We start from the raw sequence: 19,875 nt of genomic DNA, 5'->3' as shown, positions 1-19,875 counted from the left end.
AATAACACTAACTTAATTAACAGAAGCTTAATCTCAATAACGGCAATATCATACAATATTTGAGAAAAACAACAATAAAACAACTACAACCATCCTAATGATCTGCTGTCAATGAGTACATGAGCATACTGAACCTAAAAATACAGAGTCAATAATCAATACGAAACTATCTGAATAATAGAACATCAACAACAAAATAAACCAAAAGGAACTTCAAGGTCTGGGAATGGCATATTAGCTACCTCAGAGTCTCCACAAACTGAAACCGATGCGAACCTCTAATAATCGCCATGCCTCGAAGTACTTGGATCTCGACATAAAGTGCAGAGTATATGTCATGACCCAAAACCAACCGTCATGATAGCGCCTATCATGGAACTAGGACAACCTCAACTCAACAACCCAACACAGTAAAAATAACTTTAAAAATAATAACGGAAGCAGTTAACATTAAAGAAACTCTTTTGAAAACATAATAAATCCCAAAGTGTGATACGATCCAGCCCAAAACTGGGGTGTCACTGAGTACATGAGCGTTTATTCGGAATACAATCCACTACAAGGTCTAAATAAAACAACTGGAAATACATCAAATGATAAAGAAGGAGAGTCAAGTCTCGCAAATGCAGTGCAACTACCTTGATAGTCTCCAAACTCTGGGGTCTTAATCAACAATCACCGCCGTGAAGATAGTCGCCTGGATCTACACAAGAGGTGCATGGAGTAACGTAAGTACACCAACTCAGTAAGTAACAAGTCTAAACTTTGGACTGAAAGGTAGTGACGAACTCAACCGCAACAAATATAGCAGAAATAAATGTGCAGAAACATATGCATGCTTTCAAATTAAATAGATATCTCAAAGCAATAAAGTAAATCCATATCTGAACAGTGTGAGGTATATAACTCAGCTATCTCTACATGCAAATGCACAGACTGTATGAAATACACCATGTGCTCCCACTCTCAAGTGCTCAACCACTCAGTACTGTATATGGCCATTCGACCCAGAGAAATCCATCCCGGAACATATATAACACTGACTATAAGTCACCCAGTGCCGAGGAAAAAGGGAAATCCAGCCCTATTGAGAAATCCATCTCCAGGTATCAAGTACTTCGAACAAATCCATGTCCATGGAAATCCATCCCTCAATAATATCATCTGCGCTCACTGGAGGTGTGTTACAGACTCCGGAAGGGCTCCTACATTACAAGCGCTATCATAATCATCAATATAACCGCTTCGGCATGCAACCCGATCCCATAACTGTAACTCATAATCGAGCTCTCAGCCTCACTCAATCATCAATCTCTCCAGTCTCACCCACGAGCTCACAGTGTCTTGAAACAAACCTGGAAAAATGATATGATCAATCAATAGATAACCGAGATGAAGATATGATATACAAATGCATGAACATGACTGAATACCAAATATTAATGAAAATAGTGAGATAACAGCAAGAAACGGCCACTAAAGGACCCAACATGTGGTGACCCGAAAGGTTATCTTATATTTTAGAACTCGATTCTGTGTTTTGAGGCCTCTAAAATATCATTTTTACCCTCCTCAATTTGTGTACCCAGTTCGGGTGTGTTTCTGCAAATCTTTTATGTTGAAAGTTGATGAAAATAATAATTTTTGCCATTAAAAGTTGGTTTAGTTGACTTCGGTCAACGTTTTGAGTAAACGGACTCGGACTCGTATTTTGATAGTCTCTGTGGGTCCGTACCAAAATAAGGCACCTGGGCGTATGCCGGAATTTAATTCCAAAGTCCCTAGCTTGAGAAATGAATTTTTGAGGAAAATTTAAAGTCTGAAAATTTTATGATTTTAAGAATTTGGTTAATGTTTGATCTTATTGGTATCCGATCCGTATTTTTGTTTTGGAGCTCTGTATAGGTTCATTATTAAGACTTATTTGTAAAATTTGGTGAGAAACAGAATTGATTTGACGTGATTCAGACGTCCGGTTGAGAAAATAGAAATCTTAAAGTGTTATTGAGAATTTCATTTGATTTGGTGTTGAATTCGTAGTTCTAGGTGTTATTTTTGGCGATTTGATCGTGCGAGCAAGTTCGTATGATGTTTTAAGACTTGTGTTCATATTTGGTTTGGAGCCCTGAGGGCTCGGTTGAGTTTCGGATTGGCCACGGAGTGAAAATTTGACTTAAAGCATTGCTGGTTCTACAATTTCTATGACTGGTGTCTGATCTCGCATTTGCAAGATCAGTGTTCGTATTTGCGAACATTCCCCATACTGGCACGATCGCAATTTCGAGCAAATTCTTCGCATTTACAAAGTGTACCTAGGCCAGCACTAGTTCGCATTTGCGATCAGGAAGTCGCATTTGCGCGGAGCCAGTGTTCGCATTTATGAACAAATCTTCGCAATTGCAAAGTAAGGAGCTGGCAACAGTGATCGCAAATGCGATCAATTGGTCGCATTTGCGGAAGGATCAGAGTTCGCATTTTTGAACTATTTGTGGCAAATGCGATGAAGATAGGAATGTGAAACCGTCACCTTTGCAATAGGTTCTTCGCATTTGTGAACCCCAGGTCGCAAATGCGACACCTGCAACTGATCAAAACTTAAGTTAGGGGGGATTTTCTCCCATTCTCCACATTTTTCAAATCCTATAACCCTAGAGGCGACTCTCCCAAGACCAATTCTTTCCCAAAAACCTTAGTAAGTGATCCTAGCCCACTTTTTTCAATTTCCTATCACATTTCATGATTTTCTAACCTAAAATCTAGGATTTCCATGGTAGAAATTGGGGGTTTGGGTAGAATTAGGGCTTTTTGGGAAATTAGGATTAGACCTCAAATTGGGGTCGGATTTCAAAACTAATTACATATTCGGGTTCGGGGGTGAATGGATTTTGGTCTGACCTCGAGTTTTGACCAAGCGGGCCCAGGGTCTGTTTTTGACTTTTTGGGGGAAAGTTTGAGAAATCTAAATTTATGCTTTGTAGTTGGTTCCTTTAGTAATAATTGATGTTATTGAGTTAATTATGGATAGATACGAGTGGTTTAAAGGTGGATACTAGAGGAAAAGCGGTAATTAAGCATTGAGTGGCCCGTAGAGCGAGGTAAGTATTGTGTCTAACTTTGACTCGAGGGATTAGGAACCCTTGACTTATTTGCTACATGAAATCCATGCGTGCGGTGTATAGGTGAGGTAAAGAGTACCTATGCACTGCCAATTTATCTGTTTTGTCTGTTTTCTTCCCGTTCTTCTTATATTGTCTTTTTCTGCCTTAACTGCTACATGCTTTACTTGTAATCCATTCCTAATTGCTACTTGTTAGACATTATATCTTTTATTGGAAGTGTTAGTTTTCGTAGCTTCGTTGTCTCCGATTATTGTTTGAGCTGGTTATTGGTACTTTCAAGGCATATTATGGATTGGCCTCGCTCAGTAGTATTACTTGTGTAAAGTCTCGTAGTGTATACTATTTCTAAATGTATTGGTTTAAAGTTGAGCCTTGTGAAGAGCTATGTGATTTGAATTGTGTAATTTTTGTACATGCTGAGTAAATGATATTGATATGGTGGGACCGGGTTGCGCGCTGCAACATGTGTAATAAGGGTGGATTGTGGTGAGATAAGGGTGAACTATGATTGTTATTAGTGTGATACGGTAGGATCGGGTTACACGCCGCAACATGTGTAATAAGGGTGGATTATAGTGAAATAAGGGTGAACTGTGATTGTGATTATTATGATATGGTGGGATCGGGTTGCACGCCACAACAATATTTATGCTTATGCTTTCCTTTGACGGTGTTAGCTGAACAGTAGTCTTAAACTGTACTGAAGGATTGGTTATAGCTGAGCACTGATGATATGTTTCGACAACTGTATTCATTCCTTGCAAGTTACTGCTTTATTTTATCTTATGCTTCTTTTTGATTTTATTATACAGTGTATGTAGGTTATATTGTAAATGCTATGCTTTAGCCTCGTCACTACCTCGTTGAGGTTAGGCTCGATACTTACCAGTACATGGGGTCGGTTGTACTGATACTGTACTTTGCACTTTCTATGCAGATTTTGGAGCAGGTAGTGGCTTATCGAGAGGTTGGCTGCAGATTTTACAACTAGGAGACCCAAGGTAGTCCTGTTGGCGTCCGCAGGCCCTGTCATCCCCTTCTATGCTCCTACATTTACTATTTTTATTTCTCTTCATAAACAATTGTATCTTCTTTCGAATAGATGTTTGTAGTAAATCTTAGTGTGTTCGTGGATTATGACACGAGATTCTAGGTAGTAATAGTAGTAGTATTGGTAATGGTATATAAATAAAGAGGCTTTTTACTTACTTCCGCATTTGTTTTTTTACTGGTTTTAGTTTGTTTATTGTTAATCATAGAAACGTAAAGGATTTGGCTAGTTAAACTTCTAACGTTGGCTTGCCTAGCAAGTGTGATGTTAGGCGCCATCACGGTCCCGATGATTGGGATTCCGGGTCGTGACAAGTTGGTATCAGAGAACTAGGTTGCCTAGGTCTCACAATTCATGAACATGCTTAGTAGAGTCTGAGGGATCAGTACGGAGACGTCTGTGCTTATCCCCCAGAGGCTATAGAGTTTAGGAATAATTTCACTTCTATTCTTCTCTGTCGTGCGATTTTGTTCTTTCAACACTAATTGAACTCTCTACTCTTGTTCCGCCTTTTCAACTAAGCAGCATCCAGAGCCCCTAGTGGGTAGTTCCGCCGGGTGTTGCATCACAGACCGGTGATGGATCGGCTATGTCTTCTGAGGCTTTGTGGAGATTGGATAGGTTTACCATGCTTTTTTTGGTTCACTATAGTGGTGCATCTTCAGAGGATCCCCAAGACTATCTGGATAGCTATCACGAGGTGTTACGGAACATGGGATAGTGGATACCAATGGGATTAACTTTGCTGCATTTTTGTCTATTAGGATCCGTCAAGAAATAGTGGAGGGATTATATGTCGGCCAGACCAGCTGAGTCAGCGGGTCTTACTTGGGACCAGTTCTCTTAGTTATTTCTTGAGAAATTCCTTTTTATCACTTAGAGAGAGGACTATCAATGGCAGTTCGAGCGTCTGCAGTAGAGCTCTATGACTGTCACTTAGTGCAAGACTTGATTTGTGGACTTGGCCCGTCATGGTACTCTCCTACTTCCTACCGAGAGAGAGGGTGGGGAGGTTTATTGAGGGACTTGCTTAGCCTATCAGATTGAAGATGGAAAAAGAGACTAGGAGTGAGATTTCTATCCAGGATGCAGCCAATGTTGCCAAGCGAGCTAAGATGGTTTTAGCGTAGGGGAGTGGTAAGGGGTTTGACAAGAGGCCGCATCACTCCAATGGATTTAGTGGGACCCTGGAGGTCAAGGTGCTTTTTGTAGAGGCCATCCTCCCAGACCATTTCATTCAGCACTCTAGGCATCCTAAGGTGCTTCAGGTGGTTGTAGTCATCATATGCATTATTCGGATCATCTAGCCTACATTGCACAACCAGCTAATATTAGTACAACTCTTATTAACCGTTATTACCTTGGTCAGCCAGCCCGTCCGGGTCATACACAGTTTCTACAGCTACATTATCAGGATGTATGTTTTGAGTGTGGTGGCTATGGGCATATTAGGAGGACCTATCCGAGATTATTGGGCATTCTGCCATAGTAGCAGAGTTCTATTCCATGATTCTGACACCGGGTGTACCACCGCCCTCTCATCCAGCTAGAGGCAGGGGCCAGGGAGCCAGAGGTAGAGGTCAGGCCACTAGAGGTGGAGGTCAGGCCGCTAGAGGTGGAGGTCAGGCCATTAGAGGTGGAGGTCGTCCTAGAGATATGGTTTAGAGTGGTGGGGCCCAACCCCGATGTTATGATTTTCCAGTCAGGCCTGAGGCTGAGTCATCCGATGCTATTATCATAGGTACTATTTCAGTTTACAGTAAAGATGCTTCAGTTCTATTTGATCCAGGGTCTACTTACTTCTATGTGGCATCTTACTTTGCTTCATATTTGGTCGTGCCCCATGATTCCTTAAATGCTCCTGTATATGTGTCCATGCCTATTGGGGATTATATTATTGTAGATCATGTCTATTGTTTGTGTGTGGTTATTATTGGGGGTCTTGAGACTAATGTAGATCTCCTACTTCTCGATATGGTCGATTTTGATGTCATTTTGGGGATGGATTGGCTGTCACCTTATCATGCTATATTGAATTGCCACGCAAAGACAATGACCTAAGCTTTGCCAGGCTTGCCTCAATTAGAGTGGGGGGACTCCTGGTCATTCTACTAGTAGGGTTATCTCGTATATAAAGGCACGATGCATGGTTGAGAAGAGGTGACTAGCTTATTTGGTTTATGTCTACGACTCTAGTGTAGAGGTTCCTTCCATGGATTCGGTACCAGTTGCTCGAGAGTTTCCAGAGGTATTTTCTACAGACCTACCGGGGATGCCACTCGACAGAGATATTAACTTATGTATCGATTTGGCTCTGGGCACTCAGCCCATTTTTATTCCGCCATATCGTATGACACTTTTAGAGTTAAAAGAGTTAAAGGAGAAGTTGCAAGATTTTCTTGATAAGGGCTTTATTAGACCTAGTGTTTCGCATTGGGGGTGCGCCTGTGTTATTTGTAAAGAAGAAGGATGGATCGATGAGGATGTGCATAGATTATCAGCAGTTGAATAAAGTCACTATCAAGAACAAGTATCCATGCCGTAATTTACCACTTGTCATTAATAATTCTGGTATTAAATTATTCTTTCCTTCCATGACTCCGTGATTAATTGCTACTTGCCTTAATTGTCTTACTTGCATACCTTAGCACGCGGAGCATTTGAGAGTTGTGTTGCAGATATTGACGGAGGAGAAGCTTTATGTAAAATTCTCCAAGTGTGAGTTTTGGATCAGTTCTGTGGCTTTCTTAGGGCACATGGTGTCCAGCGAGGGTATTCAGGTTGATTCGAAGAAGATAGAGGCGGTTCAGAGTTGGCCCAAACCGTCCTCAGCCACAAAGATTCGCATCTTTCTTGGTTTGGCAGGCTATTATCGCCGGTTTGTTTAGGAATTCTCGTCTATCGCATCGCCTTTGACCAATTTGACTCAGAAGGGTGCTTCATTTGTGTGGTCGGAAGAATGTTAGGAGAGCTTTCAGAAGCTCAAGACAGCCTTGACCGAAGCTTCAGTGTTAGTTTTGCCATCAGTTTCAGGTTTATATACCGTGTATTATGATGCTTTGAGAGTTGGTATTGGGTGTGTTTTTATGTAGGAGGGTAGAGTTATTGCTTATGCTTTTCGTCAGTTGAAGCCCTACGAGAAGAACTACCCCGTTCATGATGTGGAGTTGGCTGCCATAGTTTATGCATTGAAGATTTGGAGGCATTACTTGGGGTGTCTTGTGAGGTGTTAACTGATCATCGTAGCCTCCGGCACTTGTTCAAGCAGAAGGATCTTAATTTAAGGCATCAGAAGTGGTTGGAGTTGCTAAAGGATTATGACATCACTATATTGTGCCATCCGGGAAAGGCCAATGTGGTGGCCGATGCTTTGATCCGAAAGGCGGTGAGTATGGGAACTTTGGCATATATTCTAGTTGGGGAGAGACCTTTTGTAGTTGATGTTCAGGCCTTGGCCAATCGATTCGTGAGGTTAGATATTTCGAATCCCAGTCGGGTATTGGCTTGTGTGATTTCTCGGTCTTCCCTATATGAGCACATCAGAGAGCGCCAGTATGATGATCTGCATTTGCTTGTTCTTAAGGACAGAGTTTTAGCATAATGATGTCAGAAACGTGACCATTGGTAATGATGTGGTGTTGAGGATGCAGGGCTGGATTTGTGTGCCCAATGTGGATAGGCTTCGGGAGTTGATTCTGGAGGAGGTCCATAGCTCGCGGTATTCCATTTATTCGGGTGCCGCGAAGATGTATCAGGATTTGATGCAGGATTATTGGTGGAGGAGAATAAAGAAGGACATTGTGGGATTTGTGGCTCGGTGTCTCAACTGTTAGCAGGTGAAATATGAGCATCAGAGACCGGGTGGCTTGCTTCAGCGGATGGATATTCCAAAGTGGAAGTGGGAGAGGATCACTATGGACTTTGTAGTTGGACTTCCACGGACTTTGAAGAAGTTCGATGCTATTTGGGTGATTGTGCATCGGCTGACCAAGTCCGCGCTTCATTCCTGTGTGTGTTACCTATTCTTCAGAGCGGTTGGCAAAGATCTATATCCGGGAGATTGTTCATTTGCATGGTGTCCCAGTTTCCATCATTTCAATAGGGGCACTCACTTTACTTCGTAGTTTTGGAGGTTTATGCAGCGAGAGTTGGGTACTTAGGTTGAGTTGAGCACAACTTTTTACCCTTACCACAGCTCCAGTTCTAGTTCTACCATCAGCCTCTAGTTCTTATACCATATATTGTGATGCTTCTTGGATCGACATTAGGTGTGTTTTGATGAAGAGGGTAGAGTTATTGCTTATGCTTCGCGCCAGTTAAAGTCCCATGAGAAGAACTACCATGTTCATGATTTGGAGTTGGCTGCCATAGTTCATGCGTTGAAGATTTGGAGGCACTATCTCTATGGTATGTCTTGCGAGGTGTTTACTGATCATCATAGCCTCTAGCACTTGTTCAAACAGAAGGATGTCAATTTGAGGCAGCGGAGATGGTTGGAGCTACTAAAGGACTATGATATTACTATTTTGTATCATCTAGGAAAGGCCAATTTAGTGGCCGATGCCTTGAGTAGGAAGGTGGTGAGTATGGGCAGTCTTGTATTTATTCCTGTTGGGGAGAGACCTCCTGTAGTTGATGTTCAGGCTTTGGCCAGCCAGCTTGTGAGATTGGATATTTCAGTGCCTAGTTGGGTCCTAGCTTGTGTGGTTTCTCCGTCTTCCTTGTTTGATCGTATTAGAGAGAGGCAGTATGATGATCCTCATTTGTTTTTCCTCAAGGACAAGGTTCAGCATGATGATGCTAGAGATGTGACTATTGGAGACGATGGAGTATTGAGAGTGCAAGGCCAGAGACGATGTGGTGTTGTTGATCCTTGAGGAGGCCCATAGCTCGCGGTATTCCATCCATCCGGGTGCTGCGGAGATGTACCAGGATTTGAGACAACACTATTGGTGGAGGAGAATGAAGAAAGATATAGTTGGGTTTGTAGCTCGGTGTCTCAACTGTTAGTGGGTGAAATATGAGCATCAGAGACCGGGTGGCTTACTTCAGCAGATAGAGATTCCAGAGTGAAAGTGGGAGCGGACAACCATGGACTTCGTAGTTGGGCTTCCACGAACTTCGAGGAAGTTCGATACTATTTGGGTGATTATTGATCGGCTGACCAAGTCCGCGCACTTCATTCCTCTAAGCACTACCTATTCTTCAGAGTGGTTGGCTGAGATTTACATCGGATAGATTGTTCGCCTTCATGGGGTGCCAATTTCTATCATTTCAGACAGAGACACACAGTTTACATCGCAGTTTTGGAGAGCTGTGTAGTGAGAGTTGGGCACTCAGGTTGAGTTGAACACAACATTTCAACCTCATATAGACGGATAGTCCGAGCACACTATTCAGATATTGGAGAACATGTTATGTGCGTGTGTCAATGATTTTGGTGGTTCATGGGACCAGTTTCTGCCGCTCGCGGAGTTTACTTACAACAACAGTTATCAATCAAGTATTCAGATGGCTCCATATGAGGCTTTATATGGGAGGCGGTGTAGATCTCCAGTGGGTTGGTTTGAGTCAGGTAAGGCTAGGCTTTTGGGTACAAACTTGGTTCAGGATGCATTGGACAAGGTGAATTGATTCAAGAACGGCTTCGCATGGTGCAGTCAAGACAAAAGAGTTATGCTGAAGAAAGGTCTGTGATGTGTCTTACATGGTTGGGGAGAATGTTTTGCTGAAGGTTTCACCCATGAAGGGTGTTATTGATACCCAATTTTTCCTTCATATATATTTAAATATGCACACATACTTTCAAAATACTGTGTACGCATTTACAAACATGCATAACTGTTTTTATAATTTTAAAGGGCTTAAAACAATTTACTTCTGTATTTTTATTTATACAAATATTCAATAATCATTCCTCATATTACTTTTATGAAGATTTAATCATCTAAATTCATCATTTATACCCATATAATGCATAAATATTTTAATTGCATTTTTTACAATAACATTTGCATTTTTAGTCTAGAATTGCATATTTTTACAGCAATGGCCTATGTATATGCACAATTATATTATCCATAAAGAAAATGAGTTTTCATATTTTTACAATATTAAGTAAGTATTTTAAAACATTTTCATGCACAAATGACATTTTTATCGTTTATTAATTATTTTATAAAATTATTTTACTAAATTAATTGGGTATTTAAAATCTAGCCATAGAAAATACCCAATTACAAACCTAGCCTAGTCCAATTACCAATACCCGTCCAACCCAAACTCAGACCCAAATACTCGTTTAATTTAAACCCGCCCCACCTAACATTTAACCCTGGCCGTTGATCTCAGAAGATCAACAACCCTAAATTAACCGACCCCTTTTAATATAAATAAATCCCTAACACTACCCATTTTCTTCTAGACCCGCCGCCCTCATATGCTCTCATCTCTCACCCCTCTCTAACCCTAACGCTGTCACCTGTTATTGCCTCCGATTCAAACCTAAAATGGAATCAGCTATGGATTCCCTTACATTGTCGGTCTCTCTTCACCATTGGTTACTCGTCAACGATCCTATTTAAGTTGCTTCCTAACATGGCAAAGGAAATCTGGCCAAGATCGAGCCAGACCTGGTTCAAGATCTTTCATGTCTTGACTATTTCCATCTATATTCATTCCAATACTTGTGAGTATGAATACCTTCGTATTTAGTGTTACAAATCTCCGGTTTAAACTAGATTTGGTTCAATTTCTGTTTATTTTATGAATCTGGCTAATTTTTGGTTGAATCTGTTTAGATCTTTTCATATTTGAAACGGTTTCATGTTTATTTTGGTATTTCTTCTTTAAATTTTTTTTCCAGTACTTCCACCTCGACGTCTTCTGATCTTTACCTATTATTATTCCTAACTAATTTTGGTTTACCCTAAGATTAGGGTCTTGATTTTAACGGGTTTTCTACAAATATTTAACTATTAAGTGTATTCATCTCTGAGTATCTATTAGGGTTTCCTTATTCATTTTTGTTTACTATATGCTTCTGTATTTTTGCCTAATCTCTTATAGTTCTGATTGTTTAACCGATTATTTTGCTACTTCTGCCCGTTTGGCTTAAACTCCGTCGACTAATTGTTAATTAATTTTACTTGCCTAAATTACGGTTTGAAATTGGGCTTTCCTTAATACCGGTATTTCCTTATTAGATTTTACCTTTCTTACCTTATGTGTAATTATTAATTAGTGCTGCTAGCCTAATTTTATGCTTTGATTTTCAGAACCAACTTCTAACTAATTTCGAAATTAGTTCTTTCCTTATTAAACCTAGCCATTAATTACTGAGTGATTCCATATACAATTTTCCTTAAATTAAGTAATACTAGTCTGATTTTATGGATAATTTGTTCATGACTAACTTCACTTGATCGATTGTTTGATTATTTCTTACCTTATTAACCTTGCTTTGATTTACTGAGGGATTCCGTGTGAGATTTCCTTAAATTAAGTATCATTCATGTGATTTTGGCCCCTTAATTGAGTCATGACTGATTGTTAATTGGTTTCCATACCTTATGTGCATATGATTGGCTCATTACCTTATGTGTCATACTCTATTGCATACTATAAAACCCTCATTGTTCTGGTTCTCGACAGACATCAGTTCACAATACTCACACACACTCAAACTATTCTCTTTCTTTGCTATTTGTGTTACTTGTGCTATTATGGGTCTAGCCAAGGCTAGATAGTAAGGCTACTTGCTCTATATTTTGCACTCTTTTCCCTTAACTGGTATGTCTCTAGTTACATTTGACACCCAAACTCTATGTGTTTCATCCCTGCATTAGTTCATTGGTTATGAATTTGATCTACTCTCTAATTTGCTTCTTTGTTCAAGCATGGCTAAAATTCTACCATGCTCTATGTACAACTAATATGTTTACACTTCACGTGCTTATCTGATGCTTGAATAGCCTGTTTGACTTATGCTTAGCTGTGTGATCATGTTGGTTTCTTATGCCTACTTTTAATCCTGCTTGTGTGCTTGATTCTATCCTCCACATCTTTGCTCCATGTATAGTTGTCTGCTATCCTGGTTAATTTGTTAAGGCTATAAGTGTTCTATGTATATTACTGCCTACCTGTCTCCCTGCACCCCATTCATGCACCTGCAATAAGATCTCTATGTGTTCCCAATCCCTTTTCACCCCTATGTGCAAACATGTTTGCTAAAGTGTCCGTGGAACTGAACCTTCTATGATCTATTTGACTGTCTACAGAATTTGCTCTCCTCTGAACTGTTTTAAAAAATGTGTTCTTCTAAAACTGGTTTCATTCCTAGCATTTTTCTTAAAATTGGTCTATTCTAGAAGATCTTTTACTCCCAAGAAGTTATCTCCACATTGTTTTCACTAAGTCTTTTTCAAGCACTCTCACTTACTCTTAGGTTATTAAGTTCTGCCCCTCTGGTATGTGTACTGCCTAAGGATCCTTGAGATCTCTCTATACTCTGGCATAGCAGGGCCGGCTCTTCCACACTATACATAATCAGTCTTTACTTGAGAAAAGTCTTGGTGTGAGCACTGCCCGGGATCCTTGAGGTCCTTAGGGAACTCTGACACACCTAGACAATTGTTGGCCAGGGAACTTCTGAGCATTTGAGACTACATTGAAGGCCTGTTATTCAAAAGTTTATTTTTGGGCCTGCTTCAGGCTCACATTTCCTTTGTGTAATTTATGCAATTCTGGTCTGTAATAATTATTTGTAAATAGATACTTGGGTAACTAATAAAAGGGAGGGTAGTTGTGTAATGTTGTGGGTAAAACTAGGTAGAAAGCATGCTATAAGCTTTATATTCTGCGAATCTGCATTAGAATCGATGTTTCTAGAATTGATGTGTTCATTGGAACCGTGTTGAACTTGTGCATTAGATATCCTGTCTTTAGGGCCTTCACACTTACTATTTCAGCATGTTGCACGTTTAATTCCTGGTTCTTCGCAAGTACTGTCACATAGGTACCCTGCTATTAAATAATCTTAATAAAAATTGTCATGCATTACATACCATGCTCTTAGGAACTCTATTTGCATCTGTTTGAACCACGTCTATTTCAATTATCCATGAAAGGGTTTAAAACAGACTCACACATAGGTATTATGCCTCTAAACGTAATTGATAAGTCACCTGTTATAATCTGTAGATAAGCATGCCTATAGGATATAAGAACTTCAAACTATTTCCTAGAATCGTGACTGCATATACACACTTAGGCAAGTCTTAGAACGTTAAATAATTATGAAACTAGTTCTGCTTATGTGTGAAATTATCCAGGCTTAACAGGCTATAAAACCAGTAGGTAAACTGGTTAGGATTCTACCACTTCCCTTCAAAAACAAACACTGCATGTTCTGTTTTGTGATGTTCATCTAGGTATCATGTTCCTAGGCTTTTTGAACTTGTTCAAAATCAGTTGTTTAAGACGTGTTGTTTATTTGCTTATGTAAATGTGGAGGTAAACATGAGCCTTAACTGTTTTTCCCTATTTGATTTTCCTATATGTTCTTTACTTGTCGCCTAGATTTTCCCTTTTAAACACCTTAGGCTGTCTAGAACTTCCCAAATTTAGAGGTCCTAAACTCCTCCAGGACCACAGGAAGGGATGGGTAACAACATGCTTAGAGGTTGTTAATTAAACTCGCTTATATAACCACTAAGGGGAGGGTAATGGGTAGTAAAGTATATGATGACCTGCGTGCTAATGTTACGTGTAGCCCCTCTAGTTGAGGAGGATTACCGGGCATTTCACAAATTGATCTTGTATGCTAATAAACTTAGAACTTCCCTTTCTCAATTCCCACATGTGTTTAAATTCTCTAAACTTCCTTTTCTTTACATATACATGTGTAAGCTGTCCAAACCTCTCTTACTTTCATTATCTGAATTTTCTTGATCATATATGTATTTAGACTGTGAAACTACCTTTATTTGCAAATATGTATTAAAACTGTTTACTTGTTAAAATGACTAATTCACATACTTTAAGTTCGGTCGGGACCCACCATTGTGGACCGCGATGGGTGCCTAACACCTTCCCCTCAAGGTTATTTCGAACCCTTACCCTAATCTCTGGTAATGTAAACTAGTTACATGAGTTAATCGCTCTAGGTGCCCTAACGCACTATAATTCGTTAGGTGGCGACTCTTCAAATACCCAATTCCCAAAAGGAAACAAGTTGTTCCCCCATGAATGTCGAAACCCGAACTTCCGCGAAGGAAAATGGGGGCGCGGCAACATGGCGACTCTGCTGGGGATATTTTAGGCTTTTACCATAATGAACTTATTTTGTGAATTAGTCTAAGCATACTTTATCATGTGTACCCTTTCCCCTTTATCTGGATTTAACTGCTTATTTATGATTTCCTTTATTTTTCTAAAACTGACATGTCTCTTTGTTTTTTTTTTCTGTAATTGTCTTTCAATTATTTAAATACTGCATTTATCATTTTTTTATGTGCAAATACTTGACAACATGTTATTTATTGTTGCATAAATCAAGCTCAACATCATATTCCACTCTTGCGTAATCAATCCTATAGCAACGCTTGATGAGTGTTTGTGTTCTTCTATATATATCACCTTTTAAATTTGGAAAGGCGTATTTGTGGTAAAACTAGTCGATCAACGGTGCGTTCGACGGTTCCGTGCCTTTCCCCCTCAAGTTGTCCGCTTGAGGGTCCCAGTTTAGACCTCTATAGCAGCCCTACTCTAATTATTTGTGCATGCATCATGGTCAAACCTAGTCGGGTTAATATGTTGTCCGCATAATAACTCTTTAAGACAAGCCTCGTCCAAATTCCATCGGGTTTTCCACAATTCCAACAGACGTAACCACGATTGTGTGTATTAATTTGGAGAAATAAGTGCCAATATGCTAATCATTACTGTATAAATAGACGAACCTAGAGGGGGAAAGAGCCTAACTATCTCTTGTTTTGCAGAAAATGAGGCACGAAGTCCCCAGATTCGGTATGGTCGGTAGCATACCTCCACTTTTGATAGATTGGTGGAGGGACCTTCCCTCAAGCGACCAAAATCATGTAAAAAGAGTCTTAGGGAATTTGTCGTCACTATTTGATCTCCAACCAAACAAAATGTTGATCGAGGCCGCCACTTTGTTTTGGGATAAGGAAAGGGCTATGTTCCGCTTCAGGGATAAAGAAATGACTCCCCTCCTAGAAGAAATAGGAGGATTTGCTGGGTTGCCATGGGATAGCCCTGGTCTGTTGGCACCTGAAAGCACCACCAGAGGGTTTCCTTAAGATGATGGGGCTGAAGATAAATGATGATTTGGAGTGCCTGAAAAACTCCTACATACCTTTTGATTTCCTTTATGAAAGATACAGTCACAGTAGCTCTTATCGTATTTTTGATGATGAGTTCTCAATCACCTCTTTGGGTTGGGTTCATCGTAGGGTCTTCATGTTCATTGTGTGCTTCTTGGGCATGCTGGTATTCCCAATACAATGGGATATAATCTATACTAGGCTGGCCATGGTGGCCAAAACTCTGATGGACGGGATCGAGGGGCAGCCATATACTATTGTCCCTATGATTATTGCAGATATGTACCGGGCCTTGGAACGCAGTTAGAAGGGGTTTAAATTTTTTGAGGGTTGCAATTTGCTATTACAAGTCTAGCTGTTAGAATATCTCCAAATGGGTCAATACCGCCAAGAGTTTCCATGAAGGTCGTGGAATGACCACATAGCCTTCCATCACCCTAAAAGGATGACTTGCATCCCAGACATGTTCGATCAACCTAAGGATGTTGTAGGATGGGTGCAGTTTTTCAACAAGTTGACTAAGGACTAGGTTTAGTGGATGTTCGAGTGGTTCCCCACCGACGAGTTCATCATAAGATCTAGAGATGTCCCACATTTGGTGTTGATCGGGTTAAGAGGGATATACCTTTATGCTCCCCGTAGAGTTATGAGACAAGTAGGCAGGAGACAAGTCATACCACGGGTTGCTAAGATGAGTCACTTCATAGCTGATTTCCAGGGTGATGCCATCCCATATAATAATGAAGCACAATATATGTGGACTTTGAAGATTATTGTGGAGAAGGATACCATCGAGCCAGACTGATATCAATAGGGCCATTCATACTTTTACCCTCATGGTTGGATGATAATCTATCAGGAGTCTTTGAGCCAAGGGTTGGTCCAGGAAATAGGGTCATAAATGAGTTTGCCGAAGCAGAGGTGAAGTACAACAAGCTGCACAAAAGAGTTCGAGAGTCTGAAGTTGAGCATATGGTGCAGCATAAGGCCGACATGGAAATGATTAATGAGTGGAAAGAAAGAGCTGTTAAATCTATCGAGAGGCTGGAACATCTGGAATACATTTTAATGGAATTGGAAGGGAAGATAAGGAAGAGGGTCACCGACTGCCAGAACGCTGAAGGAAATGAAGAAGGGCATCTGGCAAGGGCATTCCTACTACTGAACCTACTCGAGCTAGGAGATTTTATCGACAACAGCATCCGGTCTGGAGAGGGTCCTTCTAGGACCAAGTAGATTAGATTTACTTGCTTTCCTTTTAAATGTAATAAGGCCAAGTGTCATTAGCAACATTATCTTATTTAGTTTCATTTTGGGTTGTTTACTTTTACATTAATGAAATGAGGAAATTATTGGCACTAAATTTCTACAAATTTATTTGTCGTTAGGCCTACCTTGGGCATAACGAGGTTCCCAAATTAGGACGCGAATTTACATTCCCGCAATATGTGTTTAAATACTGCAAACATTTCAGAACACTTACTGACTTTTTTACCTTTTGTTTTTCTTTATTCTTTATTCCCACCCCCTAAGGTTGGTTCGCACATACTATCATCATCAGCGTATCACACCAGATCTTTAGGCCCTCCACCTCCTCCTCCTCTATGTAATACAAAGAGCAAAGGGAAAGCTAAAATGGATGACCTAAGTGGTATTCGAAAGGAGAATGTGGAAAATGCAGAAACTTCAAACGGTCGGAGTACTCCGGCACCAAATGATTTAGTTTTGAAGTTGGAACAAAATATACTAGAGTTACAGGGAGAGCTTGAGCAGGTCCGCAACTTGGAAAACCTATCCCTCACCTTGAATGGCCCCGATGTCACCCAAAAAAACACCAAAAAACTAGCGCCTCCCCAAAACACACTAAACAAACATCCACAAAACCCTCCTGCACTGCATCAATATGCAACCCCACCTCAAAATATCAATCCCTTAACAATACCAACTCTACCATAACACCACCATCAAACAATCTAGTACCTACCAACCACCACTTATCACACTCCCCAGAATACACCACAACCCATTCCTGATCCTCAAAACTCAACCAATGACCACCACTACACCCAGGCTCCTAGCACTCACCAAAATAACCATATATACGTGGAAACCATACCACACTCTATCGAACCAACTTCCTATATACCAAAATCCGCTGAGAATGACCTATTCATCAAAAACATAGTTGAGGAGCTCAAGAAGTTGACAAGTCGATTTCAGGGTGTCGAAGGAGGCAAAGGGATAGAATGTTTGAACTATGAAGACCTATGCATACATCCAGATGTAGAACCGCTAGAGGGGTAAAAACCTCCCAAGTTTGAGATATTTGACAGTACAGGTGATCCCAGGGTTCATCTAAGGACCTATTATGACAAACTTATCGGGGTCGGAAAGGATGAAAAGATTCAGATGAAGCTTTTTATGAGGAGTCTTACGGGAGATGCTTTGTCCTAGTACATCAGCCAGGATCCTAAGAAATGGTCCAACTGGGTGAGTATGGCGTCTGATTTCATGGACCGATTCAGGTTCAACACAGAAAATGCACCAGATATTTTCTACATTCAGAACCTCAAAGAAGAAGCCCACCGAGACATTCCACGAGTATGCTACTCGTTGGAGGTCAGAAGCAGCCAAAGTCAGGCCATCTTTGGACAAGGAACAAATGAACAAGTTTTTCATCAAAGCACAAGATCCGTAATACTATGAAAGGTTGATGGTTATTGAAAACCATAAATTCTCTGATATCATCAAACTTGGGGAAAGAATCGAAGAAGGCATCAAGATCGGGGTGGTAACAAACTTTGAGGCATTATAGGCCACAAACAAGGCATTACAATCAGGCAGCATATCAAAGAAGAAAGACGTTGGGACAGTAATGGTGGCTCAAGGCCCGAAATCTCCACTTACATATCAAACACCTCCACCCACATATCAAATAGTTCTACCCATATATCAAGCACTTCCACCTACATATAAACCCTCATCTCCCAAATATTCCCAACCGGCCACCGTCTATCATACCTATAATTCCCAACTATCTCATTTCCAGTCACCTCTAACTCGCCAAAATTATCCAAGACCACGACCCAATTTTGACCGCAAACCACCCAGACAATACACCGCTATTGTTGAACCCGTCGACCAGCTATATGAAAGGTTGAATGTCGCTGGTTACATCACTCCCATTCCCGCTATGGCTGTGGAAAACCCGTCCCAATGGGTCAACTCAAACAAAACCTGTGCATACTATTCTGGTATGAAGTGGCACACCATTGACGAGTGCGAATATTGAAAGACAAAATCCAGACGGTGATTGACAACAAAGTCATACAGGCAAAAGAAGCTGCATCCAATGTCCGTAAAAAACCCTCCCTGATAGGGGTGGTGTGATACATATGAAAGAGATGGATGAAGAATGGGATCCTGAGGGGTCAATCGGGCTTATTTGAGAAAGCAGTGACTTTAAACCTACAATCACACTTACTCCTACTATAGTACAGACTCAGTCACCAATTGAGGTTGAGGTAGCTGCATCAGTTCCATTTGAGGTAGAGGTAGTTCCACATGCGGCACCCCTATTCCATTTGAAGTGGAAGTGGCCACACTTTTCACAGTGACAGTATCAACCACACCTCCTTTCAATTCAAAAGCAATACATTGGGATTACGTCGCTGAAGCTAGGTGAAAAGGAAAGGCAAAGATGAAGGAATCTGTTGCTGCACTAGGAATGACTAGGACCAGAAGAATCTATACACCTGAACAGTTGGGAGGACCAAGTAAGGATGCCACTACCAAGCAACCTGTCATTAAAATAGGGCCAGATGACCTTTAGAGGAAAGTACAAGCAAGGGAAGATTCCGTCATTGATCATTTGATCAAAACCCCAGTCCAGATATCCATCCTATCACTGTTGCAAAATTTAGAGGCGTACAAGAATGCTTTGATGAAGGTGTTGAATGAAGCTTATGTACCTAACAATATCACCTGTAGAGAGATGGCCAATATGGTAGGGCAGGTGCTGAAAAGTCATAAAATAATCTTCCACGAGGATGAGCAATTTAAAGACAAATTCATTGCCAGGGTCTTCATTGATGAGGGTTCAAGACTCAACATTTGTCCGTTGGATACTTTGAAAAGATTTGTCAAAGGTTTTCATGAAATACGGGCAGGAATCATGAACGTGAAAACCTTCGATGGGTCTTAAAGGGCCACAATTGGGGAGATAAATCTTTGCCTGCAGATGGAGCCAACTTGGTTTGACGTTGAATTCCAGGTGCTTGACATATCAGCCTTGTACAATATTCTGTTGGGCCGACCATGGATACATGCCGGTGGGGTTGTGGCTTCCACACTACATAAA

The sequence above is a fragment of the Nicotiana tabacum genome, chromosome 22 (genome assembly GCF_000715075.1).
Source record: "Nicotiana tabacum cultivar K326 chromosome 22, ASM71507v2, whole genome shotgun sequence".
In the NCBI taxonomy this organism is placed as follows: Eukaryota; Viridiplantae; Streptophyta; class Magnoliopsida; order Solanales; family Solanaceae; genus Nicotiana; species Nicotiana tabacum.
This window is presented reverse-complemented; position numbering follows the sequence as displayed.